We start from the raw sequence: 26,547 nt of genomic DNA, 5'->3' as shown, positions 1-26,547 counted from the left end.
ACAAAAAAATTTGTTCTGCAGAATGTATTCTGTCACGTACAAAAATTTAAATACGTTAACATGACCAATGTACATACATAATTTTTTGTGTGAAGTAGACTCACACGGTACATTATCAGTGACAGGTTTTCTGCATGTGCGCAATAAAGGTTTGCAATCAGTGACCGTTAGATGGCAACATTTTCGATCGATCAAAGAAACGTGCACTGTGATTCGAGCAGGTTCCTGTTGGTTCACTAATCGCGTCTGCCTCTATTTTTGTAGAGGTCGAACGCGTTTGCCAGCAAGCGCTATCCGTGCTCGAAGATTTCAGTGCGGCTTAGACTTCAGCCGGACGAGGTCTGGCCTATTGTGTCTTCGGTGTGTGTTACTGTAAGTACCAGCATTATTGACTGAAATTGATCGTATTTTCGTGTCGTTTCGTCGTATCACGTCGCACATACAGCAACGACTATGTAAGTCAATCGTGGCGATCGTTTTACCGCGCCATTTCCCGGCACATCAATTATTTTATTGACAATTCCCTGTGGCGGTGCGAAGTGATAGACGAAATTGTCTGTAAGACTTGAACTTATTCATTTGTGGCAGTGCTATGGAATTCAAGCATAATTTTTCCTCCATTTCTGCACAAATTTCTCACCAATCGTACGTCTGCGGCAAAACTGACTAACGATTGCTCGTGTCACGGTTCAGTCTTATATGGGACTCATGTCGTCGCAACACAAGGATTGATTGCGCGGGTTAGGTACAATTTTTGACTAGTATAGTAGCATTGATGATTGGTGTTTTTGCCTACAAATTCTCAAAATAGGGCCTACGACGAAAAAGTTATGACAATTTGCCAACGAATATCCAATGTTTGGCCTACAATTATTATAGTTGTTTAATTAACAAGAAATTTACAATGATAATACAATGTTGGTCCACCCAAAGTTTTCCACCATTTAAACATAGTCTTGAAGACGTCAGAAACGTTGCTACAACCAAAAACTTGTTATTATATTTCAAATTGATTTTTTTGTTTTCTTATTTATGAATATACTCGCAATTTGTTACTGTCGCGCAATACATTTGACATTTGAAGTTTTGTGAAAATAGAGTCAGGGCACAGAATATTGGAAATAACTTATAATAATTATTTGTAATAGCTACATGTATAAATTATACATAATAAATTGTAAAGGTAACTATGCTAGTAAAACACTTGTTTACCTGTTTAATATACATGTACAATTTATAGATGTATATAATTATTATAACAAGTAATTATTATAAATATTATTTTCAGTGTTATACTCCTTCAAATATTTTCCAAGGATTTTAGGGAATTGTAGTATAGCCAACTGTCTTCCTATTATTGGTTTATTGTAGATATATACTCAACAATTAGCCCTACAGAAAGAAACCTTCAGTTGGCCCTTCGTATTATAGTGACGTGGGCCCTACGTTGGGTATGTTCGTTGGTCCAGTTGCAAAAAAGGATGACAATTCTAATGCTGGCCAACCAATACTGCACCAAAGGCCCATCAAAATGGCAACAATAATTGCTACTAGAGGTGTTATTTATAATTCTCCCGATTCTTTTTTTGTATGCAGTTCACAATGAATACGTCTCGATTTCATTGTGCTCAGGTTTTTGACAGAATATAGTGATAGATAGTCCAGAAAATTTTAAATAAAAAGTTGATCAAAATTCAACATTTTTTATTTCGAACAGTTTACTAACGACTGAAAAGTGTTTTTGTAAATTGGTCATATATGCTACGTTCATGGCGTAATTTTTGATATACAATAAAAGAAACATTTATGAGCACTATCAAAACGGTCCCCTCCAAACGACGTTTAGGACGTTTATGTAATAATAGGGTGGATCGCTATAGGTATCGATCGACGGGGTCTCGATAGAGGGTCAAAAATTGTGATCTTTGTTGTCGATCATTTGATATTAACTGCGATTTTTGGTTTTGTATACAACAGTTTTTTTGTAAATGCAGGTTTCGGTTTATTCTTTTAAGGTAACTTATCAAATCAATTTTGGAGTAATGCTGTGCTCCATTTTTTCTTCTTTTGGACTAATGAGGTTACGGTAGAACATTAAAGTAGGTTAAGGTAATTCGTTATAATCTTGTACCGGTTGAAAAGAATACATATGAGAAGACATAAAATAATTTTGCTTGACAATATAATCTTCTATTGCGCGAACCCATTTGTTGTGTTAATGTAATACATTTGTTTGCATAACCTGTTTTGTGACAAGCGCCAGTATAGTTTTGTACGACTGTAAATTACTTCCACTTTTTCGTTCCGTATTGAACCATTTCGACTTTGCTGTATATCTTTGCAAAAATCCACGTGACAATGCGTCAGTTGATGACTTATTGCGTACACGTTTTTGCATCGTATACAACGAAGAATAATACTTTTAGTATTTATATAAAAATAAAACTAGTATTTATATTAACATTAATATTTTTCTTTCTATAAAAATGTGTATGTTATGAAAATTTATATTTTGAGGAAAGTAATGTAGGCAATTCTTTATTATAGTCGAAATAAAAGCACGTACGATGAATTGTCATTTTTTTCAATGGGAATTATTAGGAGTAAGGATAAATCTTCCTCTATCCCGTATGTGATATATGGGAACTGTTGTTGGGCGGGTTAAGTCATTACCCCTCTTTTTGAAGTTTGCCGGTGGATGACTATTCTAGTTCTCAATCGGTATTTTAACTTATATATGGGCTGAATGAAGTAGGTATTATTTATTTAAATATCCTTTTCAGAAGCATATTTTATCAAATACTTCCCGATTTTGCGGTTGAAAATCCTACTTGTAAAATGTATAAAACGTTGAACATTTCTAAAAACAGATTTCTTATTGAAGTTTTAAATCAACTAGATTTATATTTTTACAGTAACGATCTTTTACTATAACTATTATTCTTAAACTTTTATAAATTTTTTAATAAAGTCCGCCATAGGTGAAAAAGTAAAAACTGATTTCTGCGACGTTCCTTCGAGAAAATGTAATATATATGTTTATAAATTGAGTCTCTGTATTGCCTCTATTAAATGAATTTCATGCATCTGAAGTATTTGTAAATTTAGTATTACCTTTTTGTACCTCAGAAATGGAAAATTGATGAAATCGGCAAACTTGTTTAACAAAACATATATTTAATTTTATAGCTTAAAATACTGGTGTTTGTTATATGTATTTATCATACATAAATACATACTCTACTCTTCTACATTTATCATACATATTAAAGTACAGCTACACTAAAGTCATTAAAGAATTGATCTTTGGTAAGCTCGGATATTAATATGGAAATAGATTTATTTATAATTACAAAGGTTCATGTGTCATTTTACGTAAGAAATTAGGGAAACGATTATGGTTTATCCTTTATGACCTAGGATGTCTAGCAGGGACCTAATTATGCGTCACACGTTACTGTTATGTAATAAAACTCAATTATGTAACACGTTCTGTTGTCTCCTGTAGCTTCGAGGAAAGTAATCTGCGAGAGTCTGAACCAATTATGAGCAACCTTTTTTTGCAGCATGCCAAAATTGGAAACCGAAACAATCCGGACGGGCCGTTGCTACTGTAAACTTACAGAACCTAATATATATTAATTAAAAAATTGTTAATTAAATGTAACTTTCACTTAATTTTTTTTATTTTAACTGTTTGAAATGAGTTGTATAATGAACTTCGGCAGTCGCATGCGCACTAATTTTTATCAATTGACTATGGAATTCGTTGGTTTAGTTGTTTAATTGTAATACAAAACAATAGTAATAAATAAATATATTAATAAATAATTACGATATTCAGACAAAGTTTTTGTTATCATTTTTCAAAATTTGAATTATTCAGTATAATTTGTTATTTTCTTTGTTTAGATAAATTCTTTAGGTACAGTATTTTGCATCTAACATGATTTACCACGTGTATTTAACGGTTGAGTTGTTCATTATCTCATGTACATGTTACTTTATGGTAAATATTAATTATTATACAATTCTGATTTAATAATTAACGGAGAAATGTTAAAGTTTTGCATAACGAACAATTACAATTAAATAGAAGTTACTAAGGATCTCAGACGTAAATGTTGCTTAATAAGATAGCAAATAAACATATTTACATACATATTTGTTAAAATAAAGATGTTTTTTACCTACATGTTATTGACTATTAGACCACATTCAATGTATAAAAACAAATAAATAAAAAAAACAGTCTAAGTAAGCAAGTAGCAATTACGTTAATGTTATTAATTGAATAACAAATAAAAATTTGTAATTGAAAAGTAATGTAAGTACCTCAATGAATGAAAGATCCTGATTAAGCGATAATGAAAATATACTGACAATGGGGAAGTAATTAATTTGTGATAATTCGTTTAGTTGATAATTTTTTGGGTACTTGCTCGATTGCTTGATTGACATTAATGATGTGCATAGTACTTCTTAAAATAAAATCTTTAAGGATATCTTTTATATTAAAAATAATGATAGCTAATTCCATGAATAATGAAGAAAACCGTAAGAATATTATTTTAACTAGGATCAAAGTAATTAATAAAAATTTCCTTTCCACTTTTATTGTCAACAAGTACATACTGTAGTACAAGCCTTTCTTTCACAGTTTTCTTTAGAAACAAAAAACTTTCATAATTGTGTAAATACTGTAACATAACCTTGGAATTAAAAAGCATTATTCCTTACAGCATTCGGTTAGAAATAGTTAAATTACGCTTTACACATTGTTCTACACACACATCTTCTAAAAGCAGATTTATATGCTTTGTTTTTCGTAATTTCTAGCTTGTAAGAAACAAGCGTATGTTTGTACACAAGCTCTCAATAAAATTAAGGCCGAACTCCGAGATCGTGCATTACACACCAAGTCCTAAAAGACAGTTTTAATGAAAAGTATCAAGCAAGGTTATTCCTTGCAGATTTACGGAAATATTTTATGTTGGGCGCAGTTATACATATATGTATATCGAATCGCGTTTAATAATGTTCTGACATCGCCAAAAAACATGACAACGATAACGCGAACCGTGATGTCATAAGTTGGGCAAACGCACCCAATATCGCTCACCCAAAGTCAAATTGTTCTCAATGGAAAGGTAATTGATATTTTTGTACTTAATTAGTCTTAGATAAAAAGGAAATTGTTTGTGTTTAATATACGACAGGTTAGAATTGGTCAAATCTAGATTTTCAATCGCGATTGAATACAAAACAAGACAATCAAAATCAGGATCGCAGAAAAGTGCACATAATATCGCCTACCTGAAAAATATTCATCAATTCATGGATTAGGAACTTTTAAAGTTATATTTATATGTGTGTTTATTATTTTGAACTATGTGGATATTTTGGAGACTTTTTGCCAACCCTTTTTTTAACGGGATTATATTTAAAAAATGCCGTTATTGTAAAAATAATGAAATGCAATTTTAAAATCTTTATATTATTATATTATATAAAGTGTCATGTAACTGGTGGTACAACTGGATAGGGGTGATTCTACGTGAAAAAATAAGTCGAAAATATAGGATAAAATTTTTTCATTTGAGACTTCGTTTTTCAGAAAATCGACTCTGAAAATTAACCTTAAACGCATGTGTTCGTCATGGTAGTAAGTAGAAACGGAACGCTATAAACAGACGTGCTGGTCGAGTCCTATTCAATTGCAGGCGTGTCCAGCTGATTTTCAAAATCGATTGTTTTCTGTGGTCTTGAATTTTATGAAATAACTGATATGTTAGGTCGTTGCACACGAAATTAGCGATTTTATTGGTAGGTATGTTTGACGTTGTTGTTATGGATGAAAATTATTAACATAACTCCTTTCTGTATTGTAAAATTGAACAGTTACTCTAATGACTTCATAGTACTGTCTAACATAATATTAATATCAGTTACGTAAAACAATAAGTTAATGAAGGTAGAATATCAATCTCAGTCAAATTCGACCATTTCCTCCACGTGCATCACAGGATGGACATTTAAACCAAATTCTTAATCTTTATGAAGATGCATGGAAGTTTCTGCTAAAAAAATGTTATTTTTCAAAGAAAACAATCGACAGAAAGATGACAGCTAGAAATGTCTTCGAATAATCAACTTCAAATTTACAATAATAATTATGTAATAAACGTAAGATGAATGTAACACTTGTATTTCAATGAGAAACGAGTATAGAATCTATTTAAGTTTACTTTGTCTAATAAAATTCGGATAATGTGCAATAGAATATCAAATAACGGTAACAAAACGCTCATTTCATGTGTAACAACCTAATAAAACGACACTTGTGTATTTATCTGCTTCAAAATGCTAGAAGGTAATCCTGTTTCTCGAAGGATACGTTCACAACAGCAAAGATTGATTCCGCAACTCCTTGTACAGCTGTTTCTTATGGTAGATTGCCCTTGGATCGATACTAGAAATTGTTTCGAATAGTTACCCCCGAGCACCATGGAGCAGTGACATATCGTATGTGATTTAATTGAGATTCAATTTTAAGAAGTATCAACACCCACCGACTTTAATTCAACGAAGACTTATAACACAGTATCCACGGGTAGATTAATTAAAGAGTTCTTCTGGCAAGGGTAGGTACCGCTTGCTGAGAGAAGATTGTGACCGGCTAATGAAAGCTTACACACAACGAGAAAAGATTGAAGTCAATTTTGCACTAATACGTTTCTACGTATTCTTCGTATCAAATATTTCAAAACTAATTTCAGTATGAGTTACTTAAACCTGGCAAGGACGGAGCAGTTTTTATTTTTTTGTACAAAGGCTTACACTCCAAGAAAAATACTATACAGTACCGGACAAAATTATAATAATTTAATCGTAATAATTCTTCGAAGATCAGTTTATTTACTATTTTCTTAATTAACGAAGGTTATGGTTTTTATTAAAATCATCAATATTTAAGAAAATAACGTTTAAGAAAGTTTAGAGTCTTCGTTAATTAATACAGAAAATGCTAAGGAAATTAGTCTTCAAAGACTTATTACGTCCAAGGTGTTGTTAGTTTTGTCTGGTACTACAATCTTTCACATGAAAATTGTGACACCCGAATGTGATTTCAATAAATTTATGATAAGAAGTTTCTTGATAAAATATTAATAATAAGATACTGTTTTTTAAAATGTTTATTTTACTTTATTTATATTTCAGTAATTTGTTATTTATGGTATTTCATTCTTCGAATCGAGGCATTTCTAAAGTGTTGTTTAACACATACCTACATTTTTTAATTACTTAATTATTATTCTGTAAATGTTTGCCTAGTTTTATCACTGTTCGCAGTTAATTTGCATTGGTTGGATTTTATAATGAATTTTAACACTTACGAAATAAGTAATCAATATGAAATCTGTAATATAGATGGAAAATGCAATGTATTAAAATATTCTCAAATTTGTTGTCGTAAGACAAGTCTAAGAATTGTTGGAGTCTATACCAAAGTAGATCCAAATTTGTAGATTATAGGAATTCCAAATTCTTTATACAGTATTTTGACTATTATTGTCAAGAACTCGGGTCCCCGCCGTGACCTGCATTGTCCAAGGGAAATGTGTCACTCTCATTTTGTTTTTTGCCCGAAGCCCAAATCTCGGCAGCTCGTCTTTCGACTTTGCCGAACATAGAAAAGGACAAGTAGACATACGTGTTTACAGTAGACTTACGTTAAACTAGCGGTGCGGGGCTCTCGAAGCGGCTTTTTCCTGGAAACGTTACTTTAACGTGAGCCAATGGGAATATAGGATCTCGTGGTAGTTAGGTCGATCTAATAATTGGATCAGAACTTTGGTTAAACACGGCGACCGATAATGGGGTGTGCGCACGTGTCTGAGTCATGCGTGTGAGAGCTGGGGCATTCCTACCGTTACTTTAACGTGCGTTACTTTAACGTGAGTCTACTGTACTCTGCTCGGCCGCGTAAGTTCGCCTGCAACGGTCTCGTCGGCAATAGATTGCATTGTAGACGCTGTGGGCTCGCGCTACTCGGTCTCGATAGGTCCCATTCGCTTTCTTCGTCACGTGGTCCGATTGTGTGCGTATCGTTTCGGCCAATAATGAAAATACGAGTGACTGGAGGTGATCCAGTTGATTTGATTCGTCGGCATCTCCAAGACCTTCGCTGACACTTGAACGTTCCGACTAAGCGTCGTACTATGCAGGGCTGACGAGATGATAAGCGGAAGGAATGCGGGTACAATTGGTCAGAGTGTAAGGCGCATACCTCGATATTTGACGACCATTGGCCGGCAGGAGCGTCACAGGCGGACTGACAGAGGCGAGCGGACTACCCCTTTTGCCAGTGTGTCGCCCCGCTAATCATTTCATTCACTCTGCACAGTACATTCCTCTGCTTTGTCCATCGAGCTCGTTGAGCCAGTAAATAAGAGGAAAAAGGACCTCTTTCAACGAGCCGACTGCTGAACGTTTGGAGTCCAAAAACAGATTAAATGCCCGAGTATCGGTGAGAGAACATTAATGCAACGTTGCAGTTTTTATATTTTTGGTTCTTTGGTAATGAAATTTTTACGAACATATTGAAGAGATTAAAATTATACCAAACACGATATACTTTGAATTATATTTATTGATGTAGCGTGTTCCTACCGGTTTGTTCTTTTGGGCGTAGGGGAATGCCCCCCCCCTCCATACCAACACAGAGACCGACCCAATCGAGGCAAGCAAGCGCGTGCGTATGACTGACCCCATTTTTTGTTTTTTTTTTACGGGAGGAAAACCTTGAAAAGGTGCACCGCCTCCGCTGGGGGCGGAGACGGCGAATGCGGGATTTCATCCTCGGGCAGAGGACTGGTAGCGGGATCACTCGGTATGACTGCGACCAGTCCTGCCCATTGCCCTCCTCTACAGGTGTTTATGGGGAGGGCTCTTCTCGGGGTAGCAGTTGCCCCCCCCCCCTGGAACGGCTGCACGTGATCACCTCTCGACGCTGTCCTCTCGTGGGCCGACCGCGAAAGGAGGTGGTACCCCCAGTTTCACACCCTCAGCCCGGTTGCCCCATGGGCGACGCGAAGGTCATCGCAGCTATGACCCTATGAATCGCGCCACCCGCGGGGCAACCCTTTGTCTTATAGCGGTGCAGCTGGCACCGTTGTATGTGGAAGAGGAGTGAGGCGGTTCAGGGTGCCCGAGTTTCGGGGCCCAGAATCCGTTCTGATCCCGCCTCCGGGGAGGGGGACGGCCGTGGGGGCAGCAACTTGCCGCCTCCGCGCCCGCCTCACTCCTCTTCTTTCGCCCCGAGCGGGATCGAACCTTTCCTGGTCCCACTCGGCGCATGACTGATTCCAGTTTCAACACAGTCACTATATCACAGTGTGTCGCCAAGATCCGATGAGTAGGGTCTTCGGGAGTGTCGAAAGTGGGCACAATCAGCTTGCGTACGCACATCTTGCCCCGCGAGCGCAACACAGCACAAGTGAATTGTGAGGACCAGCGTTCACTGATACCAGAACCGTAGGATTTCCGCGCGAGCGCATACCCTCTCCATGCCTCCCGTGTGTATTCTACACAATCATATTCTAGCCTGTCCGTGAGTTCTGCTCCCACTAACAAGGAGTGTATTTTAGGTGTCTGCCTCCGATTGCTTTGGTTTTCGGATATGTTTTAGAGGACCGAAAAATAAGAGATACGTATTTTTTCATAGCGGCCCGTTTTCATATTTAGGGGGTGAAACCATCCCTCAAAGTTTCGACCTGGAAGTACTATCTCGAAAATCAGAGGAGATACATGAAAACTTTCAATTGGTGGCTTTCATGGTTTTTTATGTAGAATAAACTGGTGTTAACAAATTGTCAAGAATACAATTTGTTTATAACAAAAAAATTTGTTATAAACTTTATTTTACAACTTATTGAAATTTGCGTAATGACATAAAATGACGAGCACTTAATTCCAAATCCATTGGTGTATTTATTTTTGAAATTGCCTCCTTAGTCTCGCAGTTTTTTATTATTTATATCCTGTGCGCACGCCCGCTCTTTAAGCTTCCGATTGCCTCGGTTTTCGGAGAATATATTAATAAAAATTAAATAATGGTCAATTTATAAAAGTCAATTTCGATTTCTCAAAAAATTTGATATAATTTTTATGAATCTTTTTGTTTGCAAAAGCAACTTTTATTTGCAAACGTGATGTCTTGTGTCATTCATATTTGTTGTTTTTCAACGAACGTATGCAGCGGTACAAGAATAACTCTGGCGACGTTATTTTTCTGAAAAACATGTTTCGCAGACTTTCAAAAATAAATATACCAATGGATTTGGAATTAAGTGCTCGTCATTTTATGTCATTACGCAAATTTCAATAAGTTGTAAAATAAAGTTATAACAAATTTTTTTGTTATAAACAAATTGTATTTTTGACAATTTGTTAACACCAGTTTATTGTACATAAAAAAACCATGAAAGCCACCAATTCAAAGTTTTCATGTATCTCCTCTGGTTTTCGAGATAGTACTTCCGGGTCGAAACTTTAAGGGGTGGTTTCACCCCCTAAATATGAAAACGGGCCGCTATAAAAAAGTACGTATCTCTTATTTTTCGGTCCTCTAAAACATATCCGAAAACCAAAGCAATCGGAGGCCGACACCTAAAATACACTCCTTGTAAGTCCTATTCGGCGACTCCTCAACACAAACGTTTTCTACCTCTGTCCGTGTACGCTCTGCTTCGGGTGTTCTTGGTAAAAGTCGTACGTCACGCGTTTACAACGCGACGGGCGAGTGGCCCAAGCCAGGTCAAAAATCCCAAATCCCAAGCAATCTAAACGCCGAGAGTCGAGAGCAGCATGAATTCTCTAACGCGCTCATGACGACGACCCCGTCCAAAACCCCGTTTGCATCCCGATGCGACGGTTTTACTTTTTATTTTTAATTATCGTATAATTCCACTTTGTAATATTTCAGTAAAATAACAGCTTCGAAGATATTAATTTGAGAAGCATTTCCAAAATTCGATTTTTGTATTAATGATATATTTCGCGTTTCTGAGAACCGTTGCAGTTGGTCCACGCACATGTGATGTTAGTGGTCCTTTACTTTTCTATGTCTGAAAAGAAGTATGCACATAGTTTAAACCGCAATTGTAATAATAGTACTACTACCGAATATGACCATGAAGCGCATATATGAGCAGGTACTTAGGATGAGACGTATCTGACCAAAACACTCGAAACGCGGGCAACCCTATCGTAAATGGAGGCAATAACGAGACTGCACGGTGGCTCATTGTAACACGTAATTTGGAAATGTCTTTATTACCGGACAGTAGGACGGTATTGAATTCTTAGAAACTATTTCAACGTAAAGGGACTTTGACTTAGGTGCAATTATACGCGAGCCGAATACGTTATTGTCCGATTATTTCAAAAGAGGTTGTTAGGAATTTCCCAGATTTTGAAAGAAACATTTTAGCCGCCCAAAGAAATTAATATACCGTGAATAAAGAAAGTCTATATTGAGGACGGAACAATTGTGACATTATTTAGAGGACAAAAAGAAAAGACAATGTGTTGTTTTTCCATGCATATTATCCATGTTCACCGACATCAAATCTAAAAAAATGCATATGCGTTGACCAGTTTAACAAAAAAATCTAATTTTGAAAATGCTTCTCAAATTAATATCTTCCAAGCTTTCATTTTACTGTACGTAACATATTAATGTAATGGATTTTTCTTCCAATGTTTTCATATGTATGTACTGCAATGCTTAGAATAAAGGTAACATCTAATTGTAACAATAATTTGTGTATATATAAGAGTATATGTATTTGTGTAATATAAAATTTAAATATTAAACAGAAATAAATACATCTCCCATTTTTTTAAAATGCTTCTTAAATCAATACCTTCGAAATTTTTATTTTACTGAGATATTACAAAATGAAATTATACAATACTTAAAAATAAAAAGTAAGACCGTCGCATCGGGATTCGAACGGAGTTTCGGACGGGGTCTTCATCATGAGCGCATTAGAGAAATCATGCAGCTCTCGGCGTTTAGGACGTAAACTTTAGGTTGCTTGGGATTTGAGATTTTTGAACTGGCTTGGGCCACTCGACGATCAGACCCTCGTGATCGTTTATATTTGTATTGCATTCTTTCTTAAATATTACCACGGAAAGTGTCAGTGTCCTCTTGTTGCAACAGGGTTGAAAGGTTAGTAGTTCGGACGATTATGCCTTCAGCAGTTGCGTAATCCATACGTAGGCAATCATTTTTCTTTCGTTTTATTCGTAAGAGTTCTTACTTGACTGAAATTATATATTTTTGCAATATAAAGCGACAAAATACAGATTGTGTCATATTTCAACACATTTCACGCCACACCTTTTACTTACAAATCTTATCCTTAATTACTAGCGAAAATGCTTCTATTATATTCCGATTTAAAATTACGCTTTAGAAAAATTGCTGTAACTGAAGAAGTACTCAATACTTTCGTGTGAAATTCAAAGTATAACATATGAAGACAGGCTACGTGAAATATTAATACATATATTGTTTAAATAATTTTAATTTTAGCATTTATTGTAATGTAGAATTAAAGGAAATCAATGTTTTCAAAGATCTGTATTTTACATTTTATTACACAAAAGTAAAGATTGTTCGGAATAAAAGGACTGTTATATGTAGTGAGTACTTGAAAATATAACAAATGCTAATAAAATTATGCAACAAGACGTATTTTTATGTGACCGGCGGTTGGTTGACAATGTGGGAAAGATATACATGACCTAGGCGAAATGTGCTAATAATTATTTTGTCTTATTCTGTTTAAGTTTGAGAATACCGCCACATCGATATTTACATATACTTCCCGGGTAAATAGTCATTAATTATAATTTCTGATTCTTTCTCACACTTTGGAATATTTTTTGCTTACATAAAGAAGGACAGTCAGGATCGTTCCGGGCGGGGGTGCAAAAGGTGTGCCCGCACATGGGAGGCCAAATCCAGGGGCGGCCGCAGATCGTTTATTATATGTAAAATTTGGGCTAGTAAAAATAACAATCAAGACTTTTTTTATGATTCTGAAAATTTGAAACAAATAGAATTCAATCCAATTAATTTTATATATAATTTTCATAACACTACTCGTACATAAGAATGAACTATCTTTATAGACAGCCCACAATAGCATAAGATATAGCTACATTTATTGGATTAAATTCTTGTAGATAATTAATGGTTGCTATTTATCGACTATAACACCACTATTACAAAATATTAATTAAATATTCGAGAATTAAAATAAGAATAAAATATTAATTTTAAATAAAACTATATTTTTAAGCATCATTGTTTCATGTTATGAAAATAAAATAAAAAATATTTCTTTTGAATGACAAATGTTAAAAAACTATGTATATAGGTACAGAATTAAAGACTGCATATTAAATTCTTAATTAACACGTTGACTGCCACAGTGAAAAAGGCCGTACGTAGCCAGACACACTTTATTTCGTTTTTTAAGTGATAAATTGTGGAAAATATTTGTGTTTAGTTAATAGAGGCTGTAGGTCTTGTTTTAAATTATACTGTGATATTAATTTCATGCAAACATTTTATAACAGCGTTTAAATAATCCAGACACTTTTCAATGGACGTGTCACCCATATTTGGGTGACGTGGCAATCAAAGTGTTAAACAATATTAAATTAATAAGGGCGGCGATACTCTTTTTGCACCCGAGCGGCCAACTACCCAGAAACGGCCCTGAGGACAGTGATGTTCATTTTGGAAAAATCACCATATTTATTGTATACTAAAAAAATTATGTTTGCTACTTTTTCATTTATAACGTTGTTGTAGGCTTTACGTAGATACGTCTGAAACACTAATTAACCGTACGCCCGGCTTCAGGTCCTTTACGACCTAATCACGTTTTCATTTTTTTATACACTTGATTTTTGACTCTCTCTTTCAACTTAATTTTAACGTTACCACTTCAAATATGTTAAATCTGCACTTGAACTGAGGGTTGTAATAGAATTAAGGGGGTATTCTCATTCGGAAGAATTGAAAAATCAATTTTTTTTTGTATTGTATTTTCTTAAAGCATAACATCTTGAAAATGTACTCCCAAAGTGATATGCTTCAATTCATTGAAATCACGAAGGTATAACGACTTGTTAAGAGAACTTACCGTTGCACGAGTAAACGCGGTTTTCTCAAAATCATGTTTTCAAAATTGGCTGCCACGATATCTCAATAATGAGTTAACTAATCTACTTCATGCTTTGACATACATACATATTCAATAAAATAGACGTTTCTTTATCCTGTGAACTACAGGAATTCTGTGATGAATGCGACACAAACAACGGCGTTATTCCCAACACTGCGGGGAGGGGGTGGGGGGAGGTGGATGGTCCTCCACTGAAACCAATAAAACCAGAGTAAACATAAACTAAGCAGAGGCTCGGCTTCGTGAAAAGAAGACACATTTATAAAGGGCTGAACCCACCTTGTCACGACTGGTCCGAAGCGAACTCGAGTTCGTCGCACTCATCGAAACATTACTGTGCTATTATGTTAATATCTGCAAAGCCTTTTTTTATTGCCTGAAAAAGTTGCAAATTTAAAAATAAAAAACTTGTTTTCTGCTTCATAGTATGTAGTTCACAACATAGCCATTATTATGTAGATGAAGATTATCTTTGATATTTTTTTTCCGATGAATACAACAACGTGAATCGTGGCAGCCATTCAGAGCAATACGATGTAAAAAACATAATAACTTTATTAATATAAGAGGTAATTGCATAAAAATGTTACTGTCCGTTCTTGAAATGTGAACAAACATCTAGGAAGATCTACAAGTTGCTTGGTTCATTAATTCTTCGTTCTAAGAATCGTTTAAAAATGACGCCTCCGAATGGAAATACACACTTAACAATGTTTCCAATAGTGGTAGTTTAAATTTTGTAAACGATAAATCTAACTTGGTGTCGTATAATGTACTGTCTGTAAAGTTAAATATGTATACGGAATGTAACAGTTATAAGTAATCCAAACAAATGTTTCTTTGGTATTCATTTTGTGACGTACTTTCCCGTGATTTACATTTTAGTACACTGTCTCCACTTTACTCTGTTCCCATAGTTGGAATACTATTTGTGTGAACAATTCTGTATAAGCAGAATGCAAATTTGGGTCACGTCTAATAACACCAGCTTTAGTTGCACGCTGAACTTCGGCCTTTGCACTTACAATACATTTCCTCCACTCCTTACTTCTTACTATCATCTTCATCTACACAATTGACCTTTATTTTACTCTTTATTACAATTATTATACACGTTCCTTTCCCTTATCTTATAGTTATTATAACTGTGTTTTGTTTTCTACTCTTTACCTTATTTGTACCCTATTTTTGTAAATGTAATAAGGACATTCTATTAGTATTATTATTATTTTTATATGGGAAAGAAGGCGAAAGCATGTAAGCCCTCCCAATCGGGGACAGTACTGCAGTCAGGGATTTAATGGAGGCAAATAAAAAAAATTCAGGCTTATTTTTTGCTATCTTATAGGCTTTCAAAAAATTTGAAAAAATTCGAGGATACTTCCCAGGATTTCTACTACACGGTCTAATAATTTTTAAAGTTGAATGTTAAAAGGTCTATTTTAATAACAATTTCTTCGTTTCGAAGATATTTAAGCGAAACTTTTGCTTGTGCCATGAAAGACCCAGGGAGGTCATGGAGGATTAAACAATTCAAAATTTCGTCTACGATTTTGTCTAATTTCACTTGTGTAGCACGGCAAATTATAATGAACAAATCTTTGTTCTTCAGGACGATTTACTTCGACTGCTATGGGCAACGGTTCCAGGCAATGTCCTTCGGTGGTCGTTTTTCCACCTTTTCTCTGTCGGCAGCTTTTCCCTTTATCTACCCCCACCAGGTCAACGCCAGCCTTAGCTCGGGATATCAGTCGTGTTGACGTCCCTTCCGTGAGGCCCGGCGTAAACGGCCATTGTTCTCTTCATAGAACAAATTTCTATCTTCATTTGGAACAAAGTTATAGCTCAGACCACTTACTAGAATTGCCCTATATAATAGCGAATCTTTTGTTTGCCTTTTCAGTGTGCGTGTGATTGTTGTCATGCTGAAAACAATAGCTTTCTCCCATGTCTAATTTGATTGCACTTTTGGCTAAATTATTCCGTCACAAATCGATGTACTCTTCTGCCTTCATTGTGCCATTTACCCCTCATGCACTCTTTGGATCAACTTGACACAAAGCCAATGTTTGGTTTTTAATTATATTTCTTATAATAGTAATTTGTAAATTAATGTGACACCAATAGCTTATATACATATACAGGCTGTCTCAGCTAACTTGATCACTTCGAATAAATCGTCGAGGTGGACTCGTGGAGAAGGTTACTTTCCAAAATGATGTATATATACGACAAAATACAGTTTGTTCGAATGACGCTTCCGAAAAAAGGCATTCATAGTGGCTAGAAGAATTTTCTCACAGACGTCATTTTTTACTCAATTTGTACTTAGTTGCACAACATTTTCGAAGAATGTTACTTTTTACTATAATATTAAGGTTTTCAGTTGATGTTAAGATACATATAATCAAAATAATCAGTCTGATACTGCATGTTCTTCGTTCTGTTTGAAACATTTATTATCAGAAACATTTATGCGAAAACACTTGCATTTATCGTATGGTGGTACAAAACTCTTTTGATACGTATGTATCTTCGTGTATTGCTGGAAGATAATATTTTTTACATTAAATGCCAGGAAAAAATTCTTACGGTTTTTTATCAACGATAAATTTGAAATAAATGTTAATTACTATTTCGTAAATAGTAACGATTACAATACACACTTCAATGTAATCTGATTTCTTTAGTAAATTTTCATTTCTTACTTGTTTTTATGTTGCATTGTCAATACGCAGTCTAATATTGTTAGTGAAAACATAAAAAATGCCTTCACTTTTCATAAAGTAATGAAGTTGGTATCCAATTCATTCCATAATCTCCACCTTTTTTCTTATAATTACCATTTATTTCTATTTAGATGAAATGGTTTGTCGAACAAGCGTATTCAAAATGAAAACTAAATGTAAACTGCAATAATACAATATTTTTATATCAATATTTAAAATGTTATTATTAAGGGAATGTATAATTTTATAAAATCTGCGAAACAGTTAGAATAATGTGGCTATATTTCAGAAAACTTAATATTATATTATAACTGTACTATGAAATATATTAAATAATAATAATATTTATGATTGCCGGAAGCTTAAATTACAAAAACGCTCGATTTTTCTCATGTACTTAATACATCATTAAATATATTTTTCCATACCCATGTTATAAAAATGAATTCTATACGTACAAAGCAACGATTCTTACGTGATAATTCGCTACGGAATCGTGGCTGAAAGTTAATCTTCAGTGCCTACATACTTCCAAATAAAAACCTCAACTTTCACGTCTGAATTGTTACACAATACAATGACGCAGTAGCACGGGAATTCCACGCCATGAGACAATATATTCTCTTTCTGATGGCTATACGAATTACATAAAATCATAATAACTCTATTCTCATTGAAGATTTTGAAGTCAATCTGGATTCACAATTGCAGGTGTGGAGCTTCCGGCTGGATTTATCATTTTGATGAGATATTTTATCTCGATTTTATTGCTCATTAATTTCAGAAACATAACGTGTGCTTTGCAATCTGCTTCTGGAAATATTGCACTCAACAATGAAGACAGCATGCTAAAAGAAAGAGTTTAAGAGTTTCTGTACTCACCAGGAGGAATAAAACGTACTTAAGGAGGTATTCTAGTGTGACGCCTGTTTTCATTGTGACATTTAGTATTTTTTCTACAAAGAAACTATAACACTTTTCGCAATCAACGTTTCAGGGTATATTTGTACATATTACAAGAACTTTTATAATTTTTTATGTCGAGAAAATAAGAATTGATGACATTGCATGTCTTTGTACACAATCATTTATGAAACAATGATGTCGGCGACTCCAGCCGTTCTGCCTACATAAAATAAAAAGCCAAGGCAGAACGTCTGGAATCGCGGACACCATTGTTTTATAAGCGATTGTCTACGAATGCATGCAATGTCACCAATTTTTATTTCTCTCTCGGTAAAAAATTATTAATGTTCTTGAAATATGCATAAATATACCCCGAAACGTTTACTGCGATAAGTGTTATAGTTCCTCTGCAAAAATTGAAAATGGGCGACTACACCAAAATACCCCTTTTTTTACGGGGGGAAACCCTTGGAAAGGTGCACCGTTTCCGCTGGGGGCGGAGACGGCTAACGTGGGGTTTCACCCACTAAAAACCCCCCGGTGACCCTCGGGCGTAGGGCTGGCAACGGTATCGCTCAGCATAACCGCGACCAGCCCCGCCCATAGGGGAGGGCTCCCCTACAGGTGTTTACGGGAAGGGCTCTTCTCCGGAGGGGGGCGATTGCCGGAGGGGTCACCTCTCGACGCTGTCTTCTTGTGGGCCGACCGCGAAAGGAGGTGGTACCCCAAGTTCCACCTTCTTGGCCCGGTGCCCCGCGGGCGATGCGAGGGTCATTGCAGCTGTGCCCCATCAATCGCGCCACCCGCGGGGCAAATCCAAAATACCCCCTTAATCAACATACGTATTTAGGTTCTATTAGATTGTCGTTTTTATCGATCGAAATGGAAACGCTTCTTAAAAAAAAAGTTTATTCAATTGAAATATGCACCGTGGTGATTAATAGCTTTCCTCAAACAAAATATTATCTTATAGATTCCATTTTTATAAAAATGGATGTTTTTCGATTGTTAGAGTTTTCTAAATCTTGCAACTATGGATTTTCGATGGGAGAATGTTTAGTTTCTCAGAAGGAACTCCTAATAACACAAAAAGTGATCTTTTGTTGGAGAAACATCTGGTGAATATCATGAATAACTCAACACTTTATACTTTAATTCAGTTAATTTTGCCGTGATCCAATTTAAATTCATACTGCAATAATATTTGAACCTGTTGTAAAAATATTGTTTACTCACGTAGAATAATTAAACAATCACAATAAGAATACACTAATCAAAGGAGGTACAGAAAGCACAATAATACCATATGTTGTGACTTACACAACAAACAATACAAATCATATTGAATTTGCTAATGGCGATTGTATGCAAATTGTTCAAATATCGATAGTTTTATGCGGTACAACTTACTAAAGTCAATCTTTTCGATGCAAAATAGACAAGTTTGTTATATCGTCGATAATTTCACTCAAGTCTTCAAGCATCCATCTCCTCGTATCCGATCGCTTGTAGACAGAAGAGTATATTTTACACCGAAGATATTAATCTTAGAATCTATGTTAATTACATAAGCGTTTTTAATTCTTCTCAGTGAGCTCTGTAAACACATAAAGTCCTTGACACATTTTTTTAAACACTTTGTTTGATTTAGTTCTGGCATAGAAATGTTAATTAACTCTAAGGTCAATGTCTTTATTTCTAATCATGTAAGAGTTCTGCTATCGCAGAAATGGATTTTTATTACTTATTTATACAACAATCGACAAAAAAGACTTATTAGATATAAAATTTGAACCTTCCATTATATGTATGTATTTAAATTTGAATAGAAGTATTTTTAAAAATATTTTCACTTACTAATAGTTAGTTTAATATGAAGTATAAAACGTCCCTATTTCTGCTCAGTGAAAATGAAAATGTTCGCATTTTTGTTCATGAGTGTGTCCTATTTCTGCTCAGCGAAAATGGAAGTGCCAAAACTAAAATTTGGCGAACAATATTAAAGATTCCGTAAATTTTATTTAGTAAAAACGCAGCATCCCCGTGTAACTGACGATCACAACGGAACCGCTCAAACCACGTTTCCTTACGATGGACACGCTTACTAAATTTATTTCTATTAAAATGCTGCCAAAAGGCTGTATCATTTTGTACGGAAATACTGAACTAATTTAAATAATGTTTTGTATAACTAATATAATATTCAACCTTTTACATTACATAAAGAATATACGTACTGAGCAGAAATTGGGACGCGATTAGAAATAGGGACATTGACCTTATTGTGCATGTATAATTCAGACTATTTCGTACAAAAATTCACCCGACATTATCACCTGAAATGTTTCTGCTATATTTTAAATTTCATAGAAATGTTTCCTACAAAAGTTGCATAGTTTTGTGGTATTTGGTGTATAGCAATAATAGTTTTATTTTGTTGGAAGGGGTTAATGAGATACAAAGGTCGACTTTGTTTTCTAAATGGAATACTATGTATGTTTCTTTATCGCTATTCAGTAGTATTTTAAAGACAAATTCAACGAAATACAAGTCCTTCGGGTCACTGAAGGTTGTACAAAGAAAATTTTCTAAATAATTCTCGACGCACTGCGACGTAACGTATTATTTAATTTTCGGTCCTCTAGAACGTTTTACTTGTTTATCTACATTAATTCTAAAACCTTTATTGATCTTGAAAAAGTTATTGTTTTAGGCGTTGAATTTGTCTATTGGATATCAAAAAAAGATACAGTACCTTAATATTTACCATGGTAGATTTTTCTTACATTAAAATTATATAGTTTGAAGTTTATGTTAAGTGTATTATATTTTTTTATTTAAACATTTTGAAGCTTTGAAATTGAATGTTTTTAGGTAACGCGTGATTCTGACGTGTTTGATGTGCATTAATTTGACCGCTTATCGTATGATCAACGATCACTGACCAGTAAGCACATACGTCAAGATTACGCGCAGTCATTGCACAGGTAATGTGCACGTGTCCTCTGATTTACAATTACATAAAAAACGGTAGAAGGTATGAAAAAAGTTCATTTCCATACTTTGTAATTCCTTTTTTTCCATCCACTTCTCTGCGTTTACAACGCCATGCAACCTTCAGGATGTAAAAAAGTAAAAGAGAAATTGTTACAACCCATTAAAAATCACTACTCTTTTCTTTCTAAGTAATACCTTATACTTAAAGTAACTTATTATTGAAAACTTTTCTTATAAAGTCTCAGTAAATAATTTTTATCCTGTTCGAAACAAAACTTATCTAAATAAAAGAAAAAGATCGTGAAATCTTAATGATTCTTTGCTCGTGAAATTAGGGATACTTTACCAGAAAATTGTAATAACAACATAGGTATATTGTTACACGAAATTTCTAAATTACAACTGTCAAAAAACTTACTGTGATAATAGTGACTGAAACAAGTAATCATACATTGCTGACTCTTGTATTTTATTCGTCAGTTTTTAGTATATCCTTAAGTTAAACATTCTATAATAACATAAAGATATTATAATATGCCTATTTGACAATAACTTACAATTAGTCTACAGATGAGACGTAAGCCGGTGGAAATAATTATTAATTCTATGTTATACAAAGATACGATATTTGTGCTTTTTCGTTCAGTTGATAATAATTGGAATGCGATCATTATCACATTTAAATGTTTGCACTCATGTTTGACAACTTTCCCATCGTTTTTCGGGATAGTAATAAGGATATTTGTTGTTCCTTGGGAAACACTTTTAAAGGTCTTGCAAGGATTTTTTGTTCGCAAGGTGGTCCAAAAATGGCCATTTTTTAACATCCTTCTTACTTTTACCATCTATAGTCAAGCACTGCAGAAACACACCATTAGAATAATAGAAATATGATCTATAATTAGTAGATTGCAAATGTATATACAAATTCACAATCTTTCATAGTATTTTATGAAAACGAAAAATATACACAAAGTTATTTCCTGTATTAGATGTTTCATTATGTTAATAATAACATACATATTATCAAGCATTATTAAATATTTTAAGATATTTGCTATAATCCATGAGCATCTAAGAATGAGTACACTGTGTGAGTGTTCATGCTAATATAGATTTTCATAGGAATTCAAGTCGAAGTTATACATATAAGAACTTTTCATAGGAACTAAAATCAAATAGAAATTTGTTCACTCCAGTAAGAGTAATTGTGATTATAATATTCACATTGCGTATGAACACTCTGTCCATTCAACTTCTAATGCTCTAAAGGACAATCGTTTATCATTTTCGTGTACCTTTTGTGATACAGTGGCTGTAATATTCATTTTGCAGGACCTTGAATGATTCAGTACTCGATTTAACTACCATAATCAATCACTTTAATTTTAGAGGATCATCAGTGCACGAATAAAGCAGAACACTAACACGAATAAAGCAGAACACTAATACATACGTGTATGTATTTTGGGATTATTAATGGATGCTTGAATCTCAAATTCGAAGCGATTCGAAGTGTTTTAATATTATGAAAATTCGATCCACTTCGAACATGATTCGATACTTAATACTCTTGAAAGTTTTGATAAGTCTTGATTATAATTCTAGTAAGATTAATTATAATTTTTTATTATATTAATAGCAACAACCTAAATCTATATTTCAATCTTGAGCCTAGATTAGTCTTGTATTTAAAAATTTCGACAGGTCCTGAAAGTTTTGAAAGTTTTGAAAGTTTTCGTAGGGCTTTGAAAGCTTGGTGAATATGTATACATATATTCACTATCCTACAAAAGCATGTTGAATGCATCTGTCGAAACAGTATCATTGACATAAAATGTTAAAGAAAATCTGAAAGTTCGAGTTATCGAAAATACATTTACGATATTCGTCTTTATAGTCTACAGAACATATTAGGTAGTTGGTTGTATAAATACTTAAAAAATGTTTAATGTTGAGAGAAAATGAGATAATATAGAAAAGTTTTTCAGTAATTGCGTCAATATTTGTGAAAAAGGAAGTTTATTGCATTTATTACTTATATAATAATAAAATTGTGTTTAAAGCTGTATTCTTCAATATATTTCAAACATTCATCTATTCAAATATCTGTTTCAAATCAAACTTTCAAGACTTTCAGGATCCATTGAAACTTTAAAGACTCAAGACTAATCGTGATTCTCAAATCAAGACTCATCAAGATTTTTAAGAGTGTTAAGTATCAAATTATTTTCGAAGTGATTCGAATTTTTCGCTACACATACATATGTACACCCACGAGCAAACTCGGCTTCCGCTAGGGGGAAAAAGTGGCGTTGGAGAAGGGCCTCCTACCATTTGGTATTGGGAACTATTGAAATGTATGCCAAATTAAAATTCGGTTTAACATTTATTTCAGTGCTTGAAAGAAATTTACCAAGTGGTAAAAGGCCCTCACTTTTACGCCACTTTTTCCCCTAGCGGAAGCCGAGTTGCTCGCGAGTGTACAATAATGTACATACATTCGAAGCGATTCAAAATGCTTCAAAGCCCATTACTACATGTGGTCCGTATGCAATATGTTAAGATGTGTTCGAGAATGGTTATACACTCGTACCAAAAACTCTAACGGGGTGATCAAACTTTACTTACGCAATTGCATATGCATTGAATAGAATTATTACGAAATTTGGATCTTGGCCCAGAGGTACATACACGCCGATATCGCGTACTGTGTTGGGCATATTGAGCCAGTTTCATGACACGCGACCAAGGCCGACTAATGACACGCTTCAATGGCTCACTTTGTATAATAATACAATTTACTTCTCGCATCGTGATTTATGCGTATGGCATCTAACGTTACATGCCGTGTTGCTGAGTTTACATATAGGGCATTCAAAATACGTCGTATAAATCATGCGAGTATATGTCTAAGTTCATTCAAGAAAACAGTCCAAAAATTGAAGATATGTCATAGCGTTTATTGGCATGAAGTAGTTTAAGGGGGTACATAGGCATTAGACAGCTAAAATGAATGGTTTCTTTGGAGTTACATTAAAGAGCGAGTAATAACTCGAACCATTTGCTCTTTTAACAATTCTTTCATAAGGACGTAACATGTATTTTAAAACACGAAAATTCACAAAATATTAAAAATTAATCAAAACACGAGACATCAAAGCGAGTGCCTGCGTAGTACGCGCGTCGATGTGGTGAACACGATTCACATTGGACGACTCATCTAAACGCAAAATCGTTGTAAATGAGTATTCTTTAATTCAAAATATACAAAGTGGAACTCGATCATTGAGATTGCATAACAATAAATAATTTTATTAAATATACCCCACAAAATTATTTCATGAAAAGCGTTCAAAGTTGGTATTTTTGTATAACCCTACGGATTTTTATTAAATTTTTTTTTAATTTTTCGGCTTATCGCGAGTTATATTTTCAAAAACACCGATTTCAATTCGATAAAATTTTCCAGTTATTAATTTTTATCTCAATAAAAAATGATCGGATAAAAAAGTTACAGAAACAAAAAATATGGGCCGTTATGAAATACATATGCTGGTTATTGTTTTCTTTTAATTTAAAAATATTGACTTTTCTGTCCTTTGGACAATACTTTTCAGCGTCTTCGAACGCACCATCGTGTCGGTTCTGCTTTCCGGGCCTTTAATTCTTTATAGTTTATAGTAACGAGTAATCAACTATTTCGAAATAAATACCATCTTATATGGTTACGTTGTGTGGGACTAATAACGATTATTTTTGAGATACTATAAATGTTAAGTTTCCTTAAAAATTAAGTTGTTGTGCAGCAAAATCTTAATTACTCGTTGATATATTCAATATGTGCTTGCGTCTGACACTGTCAAGTTTAAAAATTCAGAATACTATTATACATTAATTAAAAGTCACAGGCTTTAACATGACTTTTGTGCATGTATATATTCGTATACATATATATTTCTTCATTTCTCGAAGCATTTTATTTATTATTAAAGTTATTTCTATTTACTTTTTGGTTTTTCTGAATTCCATGTATTTGAAGTAGTAAATATAATAACCGTATACGTAAGTTCTGATTCGATAATGTTCACGTAGTATTTTCGTAGAGCTTAATGACGAATCAGTTCTTTGTAGCTTTCTTGGCATACTAGAAGAATTCAATTTCTGTACGTAATTCTGTGAATCTGTGGTTCTTGGCAGCAGCATCGGACTCTATTTTAGAAACGACAAATGTAATTTGTAACAACGTAGGTGGGACTGTGTAACAAATGAAAGTAACAAAAAAATAAACACACAAACCCTACTAATTCAGCGTTATTTTGTTGTTGTTACATAAACAACAAAAATTAAAACAAGCTATTTTTAATTCAGCAGTTCTGTAGCAGTTGGAAGTTTTTATGGTTTATACCAAATACTATATTTTGTAATATTCTATTCAACAGAGATTTGTATCGTTATTAGAGAAATGTTAAGACAATGTTTTAAAAATTTGTTCTCTAGAGATATTTTCGCTATGAATTCGTCTGTTAACAGTTATATAATAGTCTTGATGCATGTAGAATGTACACAAACTAATACTTTTTATAAAAATCATGTGCTTACATGTGATATTATTAATTATTACTGCTTCATATAATATGTCGTAATTGGTGACTTCGCATTTCATTTCTGCCTGGTTTGCTCCATTTAATACGCACTAATTAAAGCTTTTCTTACTATAAGGGCAGTAATGGATAAAAAGTGGGTAATTATTCGGAATAGGAGCGAACTCAGCAATTTCAACGACCTTTAAATATGTTGTCAAGGTCAACATTCTGAGTATTTTTTCCTATACATACAGGGTGTGACTGCTAACTTGATCACCTCAAATAATGAGTTAACGGCACACTTTATGCAAATTTTGAGGCGTGGAACTTAAATGGTATCAAGGGGCACATCTTATAAGATACGTGCTCTTTTGTGGCTGGAGAGATTTTAGATATTTCAAGGTTACTTTGATTTTTTTACTGGTATGACTTATTTTTTGTACCATAGATTGATAGAGTATTAAATTCTGAGTAAACATGTGTTAACCTTCATACGTCCTAAACCTAACCTAACAGTTAACGACATATTTACAAAATAATTTTTAATACGTACTTACTATCGGGAAGCTATAGGTGCTCGAACTGATGCCCCTCACCTTCAATACACCGATTTCAATACAGTGATTATTTTGTAAATATCTCGTTAACTGTTATGTTTAATACGTATGAAGATCAACACATTTTTACTCAGAATTTGATACTCTATCGATTTTTGGAAAGAAAGTAGGTCATTCTGGTAAAACAATCAAGGTGACCTTGAAATCTCTGAAATTCCTCCACCCATAAACAAAACACGTACCTTATAAGATCTGTCTCTCGATACCATTTAAGTTCCACGTCTCAAAATTTTCATAAAGTGTACCGTTATCTCATTATTCGAGGTGGTCAAGTTAGCTGAGACACTCTGTATATTCTCACAACTGATACAAATATGTATTTCTGTGAAATTACATACTGTCATTGTTATGTTTATTATTATTATTCATTACATTTATTATTATTTTCGACGCGGCGTTTAGGAAGCTAGAGAAGACGCAGGAACTTGATCTTCACGCC

The 26,547-nt window shown here is 34.0% G+C and overlaps 1 protein-coding gene across 1 annotated transcript in view; it reads left to right on the top strand.

Annotated features, from left to right (window-relative positions):
• Window positions 1-308: 308 nt before the first annotated feature.
• LOC107185253 (pyruvate carboxylase, mitochondrial-like) overlaps window positions 309-26,547 on the top strand; it is a gene marked incomplete at its 3' end in the record, with an annotated part of 82,520 nt that continues 56,281 nt past the window's right edge. Inside the window, exon 1 of the mRNA XM_015576672.1 lies at window positions 309-455. The remainder of the gene's footprint in view (window positions 456-26,547) is intronic.

Source organism: Dufourea novaeangliae, unplaced genomic scaffold, assembly GCF_001272555.1.
Source record: "Dufourea novaeangliae isolate 0120121106 unplaced genomic scaffold, ASM127255v1 scaffold4, whole genome shotgun sequence".
Lineage (NCBI taxonomy): Eukaryota > Metazoa > Arthropoda > Insecta > Hymenoptera > Halictidae > Dufourea > Dufourea novaeangliae.
The sequence above is the reverse complement of the archived record's forward strand: the minus strand, read 5'-3'. Positions and strand labels throughout refer to the sequence as shown.